At 46.1% G+C, this 13,880-nt stretch overlaps 1 protein-coding gene across 4 annotated transcripts in view; it reads left to right on the top strand.

The window, feature by feature from the left end:
• The window catches only part of KIRREL3 (kirre like nephrin family adhesion molecule 3), a 559,614-nt gene that overhangs the window by 318,056 nt on the left and 227,678 nt on the right, over window positions 1-13,880 (top strand). The window lies entirely within an intron of this gene.

The following is a 13,880-nucleotide window of genomic DNA, read 5'->3' as shown; positions in this document are numbered from 1 at the left end:
AGAGTCCACTTACTTCTGAAAGGTCACTTCCTTAGAAGCAGAACAGCTCTACCACCCCGACCCGGACAGAAAAGTCCTCTGCACTTCCTCTCTTTGATGGGTATGGCCTCAGATCCCATCCCCATCTCTGCTGGAGTCAGCTCGTACGATCACACATTACGATTTTAATTGTAGAGCAAGGGGGAAGATGGGAGATCTTAATCAGGTGTGGAAGCTCACAGAGTGAATGTAATAAATAGACTATTAAGTTAACCAAGTTTTCAGCTTCACTAGTGAAAGCCGCCATCTATCTTGCGTGGTTTTCTGCATGCTTCATTACCACATATAACCGTACTGAAAAAATATGCCTTCTCCTTTATAATGAGATGATAAATTCTCTGCGGTGGGTGTAGCAGAGCCTTGATTCTAAAGGTCCACGAAGCTGGAGCATGGGGAGGGGGTGTCTGTCTGTGTCCCAGGGCCTGACACTGATGCCGGTGACAGGGCAGGGCTTTGGTGGTGACAACAGCCTGGATCCAGTCCTGAACACTCCCAGGGCACCAGGGTGCCTGGGGGCTCAGACTCCTGCCACTCCCTCCCCCCTCATAGAGAAGCAGTAAAACAGGGAATTTCACCCCAACCCCGGGCAAACATCAAGTTGTTGCTGGAATCAGCCTCACCTTGATCTGGTCCAGCAGGTCCCGTGGGCATCATTCTGGGAGCCCCACTCATGCGACTGCTGGTGGACTCTTTTTCTTCTCTCCCCGACCCATCCCGCCTGCAGCACTTAGCAGCTCAGTAGATGTTCATCCCGGCTCTACTGCTCACGGTCTCGGGGGCCTTGGACAATCCATTTAATCTCTCTAACCTTGGCTCTCTCATTTATAAAATGGGGTTAATAAGGCTACCTTTCTGGAGAAGTGGAGAGAATTAAATGAGAAAATGGAAAAGCACCCAGCCCTGTGCTTGATGCCAATATCCTTCGTCCAGAGTGAAGATTAAGTTATCAGATAAGATAATGAAATCTTTAACAGTTACAGTAAAACACATATTACATGGTTCCATTCCTATGCAATGTTCAGAACAGGGAAATCTAAAGAAACAGAAAGTAGGGTAATGGTTGCCTAGGGCTGGGGAGAGGGGGGTGAAGCCAAGTCTAAAGGGTTAGGAAAGCTACAGCGAAAGAATGTAGGGCTTCTTTTGGGGGTGATGAACATATTCTAAAACAGACTGTGGTGGTAGTCATATATATTTGTGAATATACTAAAAACCATTGAATTATACACTTTAAATAGGGGAATTGTATGGTATGAGAACTATTTCTCAATGCAACTATTAGAAAAGAACCATTCACTCTAACCAGGACATGAAAGCAACCTAAATGTCCATCAATAGAGGAATGGATAAAGAAAATGTGGTACATATATACAATGGAATATTACTCAGCCATAAAAAAGAACAAAAGCGTGCCATTTGCAGAGGCGTGGATGGACCTAGAGACTGTCACACAGAGTAAAGTAAGTCAGGAAGAGAAAAACAAATATTGTATATTAATGCATATATGTGGAATTTAGAAAAATGGTATAGATGAACTTATCTGCAAAGCAGAAATAGAGACACAGATGTAGAGAACAAACATATGGATACCAAGGTGGGGGGCGGGGAGGTGGGATGAATTGGGAGATCAGGATTGACATATACACACTACTATGTGTAAACTAGAGAACTAATGAGAACAGACTGTAGAGCACAGGGAACTCTACTCAATGCTCTGTGGTAACCTAAATGGGAAGGAAATCCAAGGAAGAGGGGATATATGTATACATGTGGTGGATTCACTTTGCTGTACAGCAGAAACTAACACAACTTGTAAAGCAACTATACTCCAATAAAAAAAAAAACCTCAATACCTTTAGAGTTGATAATAAAACATATTTGAAGTGCCAAAAAATAAATAAAGAAAACATTATAGTAGCAAAAATGGTACCATGTGGTGGCATATGGCTGCCTACGGGCCTGAGACATATCTCTGGTCCAGGCACACGGAGTCCAGGGCCACATCAGATAATCTTGAACTTGAGAACTCAAAGGCCCCTCAGAATATGTATCCCTAGACTATCAGGGGAAGCTCTTTAGAGAACTCTCAGCACCTTTCCCAAACCCCCCAAAACCAACCAACAAGAAAAACTACATCTACAGACACTAGTTGGAGAGACTCGGGTCTAAGAGCAGCATGGTGGAGGCCATCCTCCAGAGCCAGCCCAGCAGCCCCGGGGGGCAGGAGAAGCCCCAGGATGGGAGGGAATTCTCCCATGACTGAAACAGGATGGATAGGATGGACGTGGCACAATTCCCTCCAGGATATTAACGGCATTTTCTCGGGCTCCTCACCTCCTGGAACTTCTTGGCTCTGCCTGCCCCTTAGACGCCGTGCCCCGACATTGTGTGTTCCTTTTCCGAGGTGAATTCACCTTTGCCTATGAGATCCACTCTCACCCTGATGCTGAGTACACCCCCATCTGTAGCTCCAGTCAGGTCTCTCTCCAGAGTTCCACACACAGACCTAGACCCATACACCATCTCCAATCCAGTCTGCCCCAGACAACACCTGTCATCCTCTCCCGTTCTCAAGATTCCTTCTCCTACTGGATTTCTTATTCTAGTTTTATCATCATCCATATATTTCTCAAACCAAAAGCATGGAATTGCCCTCAACACCTTCCTCTCCTTCTATCTCTCAGTTAACAAGTTCATTCCATTCTGCCTACAAAATAGCTTCCTCTTCTTTGTTTGGATTGCTTCTGTGGCCTCTAAGTAGTTTCCAAGCCTCCAGTCTCTCCTCATTAGCCCATTACCCAGACAGCTGCTGAAGTGATCATTTGCCTGCCTTGAATGGCTTCCTGTTGCCTACAGAGTAGAGTTCAGTCCCCCGTGCATGGCTTACAAAACCTTTCATGAACTGAGGCTGTGAGTGCATTCTTTCACTCCCCACCTCTGCCATGATGCACTCCCAGTCAGCCAGGAAGCAGCCTCTTTGTTCCGGGGAGTGACAAAGACAGCCGGTAGGCATCGGGATGCCCCCGCAGTACATGCTGGAGATTGACCCCTTTGTCCCCACCACCTGCAGACCCCCAACTAGAGAAAAATGGTCTCATACTGCTGCCTGCAGGCTTCAATCCCATGACATCCAACTCCTCCCCCAACTCTCCTCCTCCACCCCTAACCCCTACATGAAAGCAGATGTAGGCCAAAGCTGAAAGTTTTTTGTTGTAGCCTCCATCCAAAATTGAGGGCTTTTAAAATACAGAATTGAGCCGTAATTAATCATATGCCGAGTGTATAATCACAGAGCAAAGCAAAGACGGCCCAGCCCATTAGGTCAGACGTGCTGAGTGCTGTGGAACAGCAGAAATCCACTCCTAAAGTCATGAACAGTAGCTGGAAACGTAAAAGGTCAGATCACTGGCTCAGTGGACTTGATTATATGAAACGAGTGTGGAGATAAAGCCCCCAAAGCTGGGATGGTGTGTTTAAGAGATAAATGAAACCAGCAGGAGAGGGGTGATGCTGATATCATCCCTCAGAGGATCTGAGAGGCCAGCTGGAGTGGGCAGACAGCAAGCCTGGAGGTGAGGGCCTTCCACAGACGCTGAACTTGGAAGTGACCTGGTGGAGCCAGGTGCACCTGCCTCCTCTTGACCAGAGGCTGACCCCTTTCTGTGTGCACTGGTTGACGTCACCTGCCCCACTGCAGTCGGCCCCCTACTTTTTTTCAAGTAGGAATAAAACTCACTCCATCTCCTCAAGCCACCCGATCGTAGAGACAAGATGGACATGTTTTTATTGCCATCCAGGCTGGGGGGCTGGGAGGTGTTCAGAGAAAGCAGATCAGCTTCTTAGAATCCATTGATTGTGACCATCTCTGAAGTAGAAGTTAAAATTCTTAGCCCCCAAGCAAAGCCCCTGCCATCCTTTCCCGCTAACCACTTCAAATACTCTTCCCGTGAAATTTGGAAGAGAAATGAAAAGACTATTTTCCTTTTGTGGGTCCCCAAGCAGTACATGGGCTTGGGTGACTGCATGATTTCTTGCGTGGGATCAGGAAGGAGGGTGGGTACTGGGCCCCAGTAACCTGTGCAGCAGCCCTCCTCATAGTGGTGACCACCTGAGCTTGTTCAAGCCCTTCCCTGGTGCCATTGCTTTGTCCGGACGTCTCACCATGGAATCAGGACTTACAGGCAAGGGTGTGGCGCTTGGTAGGTGCTTAAGAGGAACTTGTAAAGGCCGTGAAATTCTGGACAGAGATCACTTAGCATGCTTGTGACATCCCATCCCCTTGAGATAGAGATTGGGGATCAATCTCACAAAAAAAGGTAGAATATAGAGTCTTCGAAGTTCTTTCCAAGCTACAGAATTCCAAAATATTGCTCAGAAAAGAACTGTCCTTCCCTTCTTTCTATAACATTACAGCAGAGCCAGACCATTTCCAATGCAGACCCTTGTAAGCATTGAAGATTAGAGTTTGAAAGGGCCCTTGAAGTCCTCTCATTTGAGCCTCTCCGTTAACGAGTGAGGACGTGGGGACCCAGAAAGGGTTCACCCAAGATCACACAGTTAGTTAATGGCAGAGCCATGACCAGAAGTAGCTTCATCCCCAGAGAAGCCTCCAAATAGATGCGCCTTGCTGGTGTATGCTCTGTCAACCCTCAGCCCCTTCATAGTTAACTCATGGAAAAACCTACGTGTGGAGGGAGGGGAATACACCCTGGTGTTTAGAGCTTCTTTAAATGCTTCTATGAGCAGAGCCAGGATTAATCAATTTCCCAGTGGAGGAAGAGCTTACTAAGCCCAACCCAGAATTCTTCCTGGATTGGGAGAATATTCCAAAACCTCCTCGCTGTTCTGCTTCGGAAATCTCACGTAAGACACATATGTGATGAGGAAGGCCCTGGCCTCCCATTTGTTTTTCCCTGCCCAGTCCCTGTGCCAGCCCCGACTGTGGCGATGAGTGAAAACACAGATGAATTTTGGAAACATATTAAGAAGCAATTATAGATTCCTTGCGTTTAGATGCTTCCTCCTTCCCCTTGGGTCCCAAGAATTAACATAAATGCCTTGGTCAGGAGAAGCTATGAAAATACTACCCATCTGGATCTAATTTTCAGAGCTGCTGGGCTACAAAGTGACCAGAGCTGAAGGTCTATTCATAAATTTTTCTCTTGGTGTCGCCTGCCTGAGCCCAGACTCTGCCGGCAACCCACCTGTCCTGACCAGATAACAGATGGGACCAGCTCAGATTCTGCACACGCGGCACAGCGCTCTGGCTGACCAAGCTCTCTCTCTGCCCTTCCCAGCCAGATGTGGCCTTGTTTCCTTGAACTTCATTTGTCTGGGCCATCTGCTTTCCTGTACATCTTTGCGGGTGTGGCTGTCCAAATCAGCTGAATACAAGTGCTTATTGTCTGGTCTTGCTTCTCCTTTGGCTATTCAAGCCCTTGACTGCATTGCCCCTTCCTGGCCCCAGCTGCACACCTGGGGACCATTTCTCTTCTTTTCTTTTCTTTTTTTTTAAGATTTTTTGATGTGGACCATTTTTTTAAGTCTTTATTGAATTTGTTACAATATTGCTTCTGTTTTATGTTTTGTTTTTTTGGCCCCGAGGCATGTGGGATCTTAGCTCCCCAACCAGGGATCGAACCTGCACCCCCTGCATTGGAAGGTAAAGTCTTAACCCCTGGAACACCAGGGAAGTCCCATGGGGACCATTTCTAGCTTTAATACTTTCCCAGGAGAGCAAGGAGGGCTAGGAGAGGAGGAAATTCAAGCCTGTTTATTATATTACTTTCTGTAATTTGATGAAGAGCAGATTACTAAAAATTGGCAAAAATACAAAGTTTGAGACGTCGAGGTTAACTCAGAGCAATTGGGACACAAGACAATGATTCAAATAGGAGTGAGAGAGTTCACTGCCTAACTAGTTAGTCAGCTGGTTTGTTAGTTTAGTTAGGTGACAAGTAAGGGAGGAACTCATTGCTATAGATACAAGGAAAGAAATACTCTACCAGTTATCTGGCTAGATAGTAAATTCCCTAGGTACTCTTAGGACTGTTTTTATTATCTTTGTATCCTCCCAGCTATGTGCCTTAAAATTCCCTGTGCTTCACCTATTCAACCCTCTCCTCTACCCAGGCCTTTGGTAACTACTTATCTGTTTACCCTCTCCATAGTTTTGCCTTTTCCAGTGTCATATAAATGAAATCATACTGTATGTAGTTTTTGCAGACTGGCTTCTTTCGCTTAGCGTTATGTATCTAAGATTCATCCATATTATGGACTGATACCTCATTTCTTTTTATCACTGAATCGTATTCCATTATATGGATTTACCCAAGTTTGTTTATCTCTTCATCTATTGCTTCCAGTTTTTGATGGTTATGAATAAATTTGCTATAAGCATTCACACGTTTTTATGCCCACATACCTTTTCAAATCAGTTGGGTAAATCCTAGAATTACAATTACTTGATCATATGGTAAGAGTATGTTTAGCTTTGTAAGAAACTCCCAAACTGTCCTCCAAAGTACCATTTGCATTTCCACCAGCAATGAATGAGCGTTCCCATGGCTCCACATCTTTGCATTGTCTTGTCAGCTTTTACGATTTTAGCCATCCTTATAAGCGTGTAGAAGTATCTCATTGTATTTTTAATTTGCATTTCCCTAATGGCAGATGATATCGAGTATCTTTTCATATGCTTACTTGCCATCTGTATATGTTCTTTGGTGAAGTGTCTGTTTGGATCTTTTGCTCAATTTTTAATTGGGCTGTTTGTTTTCTTATTGTTGAGTTTTAAGAGTTCTTTGTATGCTTTGAATACAAGTTCTTTACCTGATATGTGATTTGCAAATATGTTCTCCCAGTCATTGCTGATTTGCTTTCAAAAGATCACTGTTGCCTGCTACGTGGGGCATTTTTAGGGAGCAAGAAAAGAAGCAGAGAGACCAATTGGGTCCACACAAGAGCTGATGGTGGCTTGGACTAGAATGGCAGCAGGCAAGAGAAGTGAAGAGATTCTAGATGCATTCTGGATCGATCACCCATAGGTGCCCATAGGACTTTCTGGCATGTTGAATACGGAGGGAGAAGGAAAGGGAGGAATCAAGACAAACTTTTAGATATGAGGCTTGAGCCGCTGGCTGGATGGTGTTACAATGTACCACCAAGCCAAAGCCTGGAAGAGAAACAGACTGGGGGTTGGGGGGTAGGAGTTACAAGTCTGTTTCGGATATGTTACAGTTTTCAATAAGTATTAGACCTCCAAAAAAAGATTCGAAAAGACAGTGGAATAAACAAAGCTGGAGCTCAGACGGTAGGTCAGGGCTGCATTTATAATTTCAAAAATTGTCTGTATAACGGTATTTAAAGCCTTGGAATTTCATGCAATTACCCTGGGAGAAAAATTTAAGTGGAGAAGAGGGGAAAGTTCACAGCCAAGCCCTGGTGTCCTCCAACATTTGCTGGCTAGTTGGGTAACCTGACTCATGGGATGGCTTGAGTGAGTCATGCAGAGAGTTAGCAAGTATTCAGAGTGTGCCGCTGAGACCTGTAGCCTTGTGCCAGAAAAGATGGATTGATTCCAAACCAGGAGTTAAAAGTCTAGCCACCCACAATTAACAAAGACACCCTGAGATACGCATAAGCTGTTACAAGAATGAACTACAGATAAGAAAAGGCTGAGGAATATGCTAGTGGGTTCAAGAGGGGAAAGTTTCCTGGAGGAGGTGGTCTAAGATCTGAAAGCTAAAGAAGAGACAAGCACCCAAGTAGGAGAAAGACCGTGTCAGCACTCGAAACCATCTTGGGACCCTAGACCTAGAGGTGCCCTTTACTTTCACCTGTTCAATGAGTCTAGTGACTTCCCAGAGTAACCAAAACTGGGCAATCCTGCAAAGACAAACAAAAGAAAGATCTGCATACCCATGCAGGGGAAGCCAAGCAATAAAGAGCGAGTGAGTTGGGGTGAGACATTTCTCTAGTTAGCAACGCACTGGGGGTAGGGATGGAAAATCCTAACAGGCGGAGAAAGCTTCAGGACATCGCTGGGAACCCCTTCCTTCATCCAGAACGTTCCTACTCTGTACACACAACCTCAACCATGGGTGAGAAGGGGAGGGCTGACATTTTTGTTAATTCTACAATAACCAGATGCCCACAGGAATAGACTCTCCATTGCACACTCAGGGCTGGGGGGTTTTAAATGGACCTGAAAATTACTAAAACCCCAGGTGAACCACCTGGGGCAGTTAAATTTTTAAAAAACGAATGGCCTGCCCACAGCTCTTTATAGATTTGAGACGGCAAATGGCACGTTATTAGCTGACTCTCAACCATAATGAAAACCAAGCAGGGGCCCTTCTGTCATCTGGGGGAGTCGGGAAGGAACTAATGAGTAGGGGAAGGAGGAAAGGCCCCCATGCTGCCCGGGGTCCAGTGGACAGGCCTCTTCTTCCTGGAAGAGGCAGGAAGCTCCCCATACTTGGGCAGCCCGTCCGACCGTGGGGGAAGGGAGGCAGTCTGGGGAGAGGAAAGTCCAGCGTCTTTCTGTAGCCATTGGTTCTGTATCAAACCTTCAGGAGGTGCTGAGGTTTTTCTGAGACAAGGTTCCCCGTATTTGTCACCACGCATGAGTGTGACCGAACAGTCCCGTCCCGCACCCTGGAGAAAAGAAGCTTCAGGGTTTCTCTCCAGGATGCAGGGAGTCCAGGATTTTAACTGCTTTGTCCCAAGATCAGGAAACAGCAACCTTCCCAGACTGGCCAGATCCAGGACCTTAGGTCTTTTGTGAAGTGTTCATAGGGTCACTGCACTCCTGCCCAAAGTGAGCAGGTTTCCCTAAATATCATTGGCCTTGTTTGTTCCTGAAAATAGTGCCATACGCACACGTACTGACACACACATGCACACTCATGCACTTCTCAGAAATGTTAGTTGTGAACATCCCAAATGAGGTCCCAGGAGGGGTCTCAGAATCCAGGTAGGGTGACGGTTCCGCTGGGCAGCTTGACTTGAGATTCTCTCTGGGAGCAGAAGCGTGGGCTCAATTGTTTGCCGAATCCATCACAGCGAAGTCGAAGTCATTATAGCCATGGCCCTCCAGGGAAAACAGGTTATGAAGAGGCTGCGTTTCTCGCTGTAGTCTCCCCCAATCTTCCCTCCACCTCACATTTGGAGTCGAAAACTCATCCTTAAAAACCTGCTGCTTTCCAGGCAATTCCCTTCTGCAAAAGTCCATTAAACACGTCAGCTGCTATGTGCAAGCAGCCCAGCTGTCTCGAAAGCCACATTATTGTTGTTCCAGAAGCACTTCTAGGCAGGCAGTTCTGAACCAAAATATTTGTCAAGCAACTTAATATTCAACCTTGTGCATATAGTACTTCTGAACAATATTTGCAGGTGGAAATTGTCTAGAATTCCAGAGAATGGAAATGGACTTTTGCAGTGATTGAATTCATTAGAGGCACATTCTCTGATTGTTTTTTTGATTTCCCATAACTCCCAACTTTCAAAGTTATTTCCTTGAGATGCTTTGTCCTACAACATGGAGTCATTTGGAGCTTTTTTTTCTCTTTGCTGTTGGGTGTTTTTTTTTTAAACGTAGAGTGGTATCTTTCCCTGAAATAAATTGGACAAAAAGATGCAGAGCTATTGACAAATAAAAATGCCATGTTGAAAAAAAAAAAAAAAAAAAAAAAAAAAGCCATGTTGAACAGGTTTCCTGGTCACGCCAGCATTTCCTAGGATGGACGTCAGGTATCTGAACCTTGTAAGACTGGGGGGGAACCCTGACCCCAAGGCTGTCGGTCAGGACCTCTCCCTCCCCAGGAATCTTTCAACAGTCATTCTCCCATTCCAGACCCAAAATGCATATACCCACACCAGCTCTGTTCATTGATCAGCACGTCAGCTCAGTGACTGGCTCCTCAAGAACATGGTCTTTTTTATTCTTCTGATGAAAGACCTCACAGTCGATCCAAATAAAACTGGGAAAAGCAAAAACCCCACCAGAGAGAAAAAGAGAGCTGTATTCAGCTCTAAGTGTTAATATCACAGGGCGAGAAAATGAACCGTGCTGGGAGGGAGACTGGATAACCAGGCAGCACAAATCACTGATATTGTTTTCCCTGTGCCATGGAAGTGAGAAAAATGTTTCTTCATTGTTCCTAAGTGAAGGAAATGGGTTATTGTTCAATCAGCTCGGCTGTAACTTTCTTCTCATTAGATTTGTCCCATCTTGGTAAACCCTTGGAAGGCTCGGGAGCCCCGGAAGAGCGCTGAGGGCGCTCGGCTCTCTATTCCTCAGGAGCCGGTTACGTAGTGGGTGGACCACACACACACACACACACACACACACACACACTTTCCTTCTTCCCTTCCCTGCTCTCAAGATCTTCCTTGCTCACTCATCGCTGCAGGAAGAGGAAGCTGGTACCCGGACAGCAGCTGGAACCCAAGGCTGTCCATTGTAGATACGGCGAGAAGGAAGATAGCAAGATGACTTGAAATGATTTGCCAGGGAGAATTGGATACCAGGAATCCATGATCTTCCTGATTAACCAAGATCCCACTGCACTTCTTTATTGTTGATTAAATGTTTCCTCAACTCCTATAAAAAAAGAAGACAGATGGTTCTGAACCAAGGGTGCAAATCAGCAACTCCTGAGCAGCTCTTTCAAAATAAAAATGCCCACATCTTCCCAATCCAGGGACTCTGATTCAGTAACAACAAAAACAATAGCATGTGTGTGCTCATACTTACATAGCATAAGTAGAAAATTCTAAATTCTTTATATAAATTACTTCATGTAATCCTCATAACAGCCCTAGACGACAGGTTCTATGATGACCCCCATTTTACAAATGGGAAGAAATGGACACACATAGAGTTTAAGAAACCTTCCCAGGGTCACACAGCTGATAAGTGCTGGAGGTATAGGCCTCAAACCCATGTAGGAAGTTTCCAGACTCTATGCTCTTTACCATTAGGGTTTTCTTATATTTCTACTAGAATATCTCCTGAAATGCATACCTGGCTAAGAGCCACTGTACTAAAACTGCTTTTAGATATTCTCATCGTACAATGTTTCCCTCGGAACTGGCAGCCTCAGGTGGCAAAACATACATGGGACACGAAAACTTTATCCCACAAACATCACTTGCAGACGGCAGGAGCTGTGTTGGGATTTTCTTGTTAATGCACGTCTATTGGTTTGTCAGTACCAATGACTAAGCTCACATCAGAAGGACGTTTACCACAATTCAACCAAGTTTTACAAGGAACTGCTCTGCGACTTTCCCTGCACTTAATACAGAGGATACATGCTGAGCAAAATATGGTCTCTGCTTACAGTGTGAAGGGGAAAAGAGACACACCCCAAATAATCATAATATCATAAATAACATATGGAAGGCCGTGGAAACCTAGAGTGTGATCACAGCTCATTCTGCCTGGAGGGGACAGCGTGGGGGCCTTCAAGCTGGACACTAAGGGATGAGCTTCAATACCTGCGGGTGAATGTTCTCCCCAGGGCATTCCTGTCGAGAACATAGTGTTCATGGACCAGGAAGCAGAACCCTGTGGCTGCAGCTAAGGGTGGAAAGGGATGCAGTTCAGTCAAGTGTCATTGAATCAACCTTTGAGGGACTTGAAACAAGGGAACCAGTTTCTCAGATGCCTTGCAGGGTGTTTGGTCCTGTCCAAAACATCCAAACGTCTGCTAACCAGATGCTCTGCCGGACATTTGGTCCTGTCCAAAACTCCATAAGATATTTGGTCTATGCCAAAGGGGCCTTGAAATTTGGTCCTGTCCAAAATATCCGTGAGCATATTTGATCCATGCCAAATGGTTTTGGACAGGACCAAATATCAAGGACCTTTCGGAGTGGACCAAATGTCTCCATGGACATTTTGGACAGGACCAAATATGACCAAATATCCGAGGACCTTTTGGAGTGGACCAAACATCTTATGGACATTTTTGGACAGGACCAAATGGTCCTCCAAATATAAAGGACCTTTTGGCTTGGACCAAATGCCTTATGGACCAAATGTCTCATGGGTGTTTTGGGCAGGACCAAATGTCTGCCAACCCCAAGGGAACAACAGTGGGCATCTCTAAGAGCTAATTGGCCTTGGGGGCATAGAAAGGGCACAGTAGAGCTGGTAGAGATGGAGATACTCTGAGTAGCTCTTATATAGAAACGACCCCAAGAGGGTGAATTCCTTAGTCCGTTTCAGCATCCCCAGCCCCAACAGAAGACCTGCTGCCTTCCCTCCCTCTGAGGCTGCTCTACTCCCGTCTCATTTAGAGTAAGCGGTGGGGGGAAGAAGAAGCTTTTCTCAGTGCTGAAGCGTGAAGTCCAGCCCATGAGGTTTCATGGTACTGCCCTCTCCACCTCTGCATACTTCCTCTTTTATTCATTTCCTGTCTGTCACATCGGACAAGGGTAGGTTCTCTGTGCTCCTCTTTGTACTTTGCCTGCTACATATAATAGGTGCTGGGGGTGATGATAATAGTGATGGAAAAATGCAAATGGTCCCAGAAAAAGTATACATCCTCCCTCTGATCCCCAGATTGGTAATAGAGGCTGGAAGGTGCATTAGGGATATTTCCACTCAACTCGCTCTAAACGGCTCCAGTATTAATGGAAATTTTAATGAAAAACTAAGCCTTGATTAGGTTGCCATGCAGAATTCCCCCACTAGGCAGAGACTGGTTAATTTCCCTTGTGCCGGGGGCATGGGTTCACATAACACACACACACATACACACACACACTCAGCAAATTCCCTCCAATCTCCAGGCCAGTGACCCTCGTGCTTTCTTCCGCTAGCTTAACCCTCGAGTTCTATACAGGATTACGGTGGCTCTCCCATGCCTATCATTGGAGCAGGTTCAGAGGTTAGGAATTGCCAGGGAGCTCCAAAGGGGACGTCCAAGTTCTCTCAACCTCCTTCAGCGGCTCAGATGGCATCTGGAAGTGGCTACAGGGATCAACAGGCTCCGAGGTAGAAACCCAGGGGGCTAGGTACTGTGCCCGCCTCTCTCTGGGCAGCCCTGGAGTGCCACTCCTCGCTTCCCTGGGTACCAGCTATTTTTACAGCTTCCTGAGAAACACCGAAGCATACGCTCCCAGGAGATGTTTTCATTATGACAGGCAGCTCCATCTATCCCTGTGCAGTAGAAACCAGCACCTCCCTAGGGAGAACCAGGAGTTGTAGGAGAGAAGCAGTCAATGGCTTTGTCTTGTTAAAGCCAGACATGATGCGGAGACTTCCTTCACGGCCCCCTGCCGCATCCACGCCTAGGCCACACTCCAGAGCCTCATCTGTCCCACGGGCGGGTGGGCAGGATCACTGACTCACCAGCACTCTTCCCACTGCTTCTTCCTGGTCCAAGCCTGAGCAGCGCCCTGACACCTGTTCAAGAGCGTCTCTGCCGAGGAGAGACCGGTGAACAGGGAGAGTGGATTCCTGACTCCTGTTCTGAGTAGAAACACATGAGTAAGAAGAGAGATGGAACAAAGAAAGGAAAATGAAAAAGAAAGGAACAAGTAAAATGCAACACTCTAGACAGCTAAAGAGCCTGCTGTTAAGAACCCATCTGAAGCAAAGGTGATGCACTGGGCCTCTTCTTATTTTCCTCCCTGTAAGTCCCTTCCTTGATAAGTCACGCTCTGCTTTGCCATTTCCAGCTTCACCGCCTTCTGCAAGGGGCCTGCCCCCTTTTCTGGTTTCTTTGATGGTCAATGGGCAGATTCCCCAAAGTCCCTGGCAGTTGTTATGGTTATGGGCTCTTGATCATAGCAGTACATTTTTTCTTTTATTAGTCCCTAATGCTGCT

Source organism: Balaenoptera borealis (assembly GCF_965194805.1).
Source record: "Balaenoptera borealis genome assembly, chromosome: 11".
Classification (NCBI taxonomy): Eukaryota; Metazoa; Chordata; class Mammalia; order Artiodactyla; family Balaenopteridae; genus Balaenoptera; species Balaenoptera borealis.
The sequence above is the reverse complement of the archived record's forward strand: the minus strand, read 5'-3'. Positions and strand labels throughout refer to the sequence as shown.